Source organism: Lutjanus erythropterus, chromosome 11, assembly GCF_056507025.1.
Source record: "Lutjanus erythropterus isolate fLutEry1 chromosome 11, fLutEry1.hap2, whole genome shotgun sequence".
NCBI lineage: Eukaryota > Metazoa > Chordata > Actinopteri > Lutjaniformes > Lutjanidae > Lutjanus > Lutjanus erythropterus.
The window spans coordinates 31,925,375-31,927,201 of record NC_139327.1 but is presented as its reverse complement, the minus strand read 5'-3'; the positions used below and the strand labels follow the sequence as shown (position 1 = coordinate 31,927,201).

Sequence of the window (1,827 nt, the reverse complement as noted above, 5' to 3'; positions counted from 1 at the left end):
ATTTGAACTGTATCTAGTATTAATGCATATTTGTTAGTTGTTCTGCATAAATCCTCAGTGACAACTAACAGACAAAGATAAGATTAGATAAGATAAGATAAGCTGCACTGATCCCACTGGGTAATTCACTTGTCACAGCTCCTCAAGAGTGAAAAGAAAACAGCATGCAACATGAAAAAAATTAAAACCTATATATGCCTTTCTCTTGTACAGATATAGGTATATATTGTATTATGTATGACTATACTTTTTTTTGTTTTTGCTGGTATATTAAAAAAACAGTAAACCCTCTTCAGTAGAAGCTGTGGTGGCTCTTAAAAGAGCCTTTGGTTCTTTGGGTTCTGGTTCTTTGGGTTCTGGGTTCAGGACAGCTACTTCTTCCTGCCCTTTTTGGGTGCAGGTTTCTTTGCTGCATTTTTCTTCGCAGTGCTCTTCTTTGCTGGCTTCGCCTTTTTAGAAGGAGTCTTCTTCTTCGAAGAACTCGTCTTCGCTGCTGCCGCCTTCTGCGTTGTTGCCGGTGCTTTTCTGGGTGCTTTTCGTTTCATGGCTAAGCCCCTGTTGCTTGATTTATTGACTCTGGCCATGTTGACTGTGGTCTTCTTGGGTGTGGTCTTTGTGGTCCCGGTCTTCTTGGCATTGGTTGGGGTCTTCTTAGCAGGTGTGGTGTCAGTCTTGGCGAGTTTGAAGGATCCAGAGGCCCCCGCTCCTTTAGTCCGGTTCAAGGTTCCTTGGTCGACCAGTTTCTTCACGGTGTTGTTGATGCGTCTGTTGTCCTTCACCACATCAACCCCTTCAGCCTTCAGACATTTCTTAATATTTGGCATCGATGTCCCCTTGCGGTCTTTGGACACAATGTTGATGACCATCAGTTGGAGGGACTTTCTCTGTGCCTCCTTTTTGGGCTGGGTAGCCGCTTTCTTCTTTGGGGATTTAGCCGCCGCCTCCGGGGCTGCTGCAGGAGTGTCCTCTGCCATCTTTTTCTCTTCTTCCTGCTGTCTCTGAGCTCTGCTGCGTCTGTCTGAAGCTGCCTGTCAGAGCGCGAGGTGGCACTTATGAAGCACATGAGAACCGTGGAGAGTGAACACACACTATCAGGTGTGCTGTCAGGTGAGCTCAGGTGTGTTTTGTGCTCCAAAGTTTGGGGCTAAAATTGACAGAAAATGCTTGTTCTACCTAAGTAGAGTTGTTGGACGAGACAGAAAAGACTCCTTCCTTCATTCTGATCTCATGTTTGGACACCAAGTCTTATTTATTAACCTCCCACAGCTCCCAAACCTCTCTGACACACGCTCACTCTATGCAGCTCACACACACTTTCCTACACATTTTGTCTTTAAAACTGGATCGAACTGGTTTGTGTCACTGGTGACAGTGGTGCTCCAGTCAGCTGAGACGTGTGAGGACACAGTAACACTGAAATCACTGAAGAGCTGTGACTCATTTGGTATAAATCAGAGAAGTTTTGTGTGCAGGTAAACACACGGAGGTCGATAGAGGAGAACCGGGGCGGTGACCTGTCACAGGTAGATCTGACAGGTACAAACACAGCTTCATCGGTTTACCCTTGAGGCCATGTTGCTGTTTCTTTTTATAATACAGACAGAAACATTCTACCTGAAAAACAGTTAATTTTCAATATTACAATTAGACTTGCACCGATTTCAACTTTCTGAGCCGATTCCGATTTCCGATTTTTAAGGGGTCTGACCTACCGATTCCGATTTTGGCCGGTTCCGATTTTCAGTCTTTCTAAGAACTGTGATTGACAGCATTCACAAACATTTTTGCAACTTTTCTTGTAAATATGTTCATAATAAGACACTGACT

At 44.4% G+C, this 1,827-nt stretch overlaps 1 pseudogene; it reads right to left on the bottom strand.

The window, feature by feature from the left end:
* On the bottom strand, nt 1-1,063 carry LOC146319375 (uncharacterized; annotated as a pseudogene).
* Nucleotides 1,064-1,827: the final 764 nt, after the last annotated feature.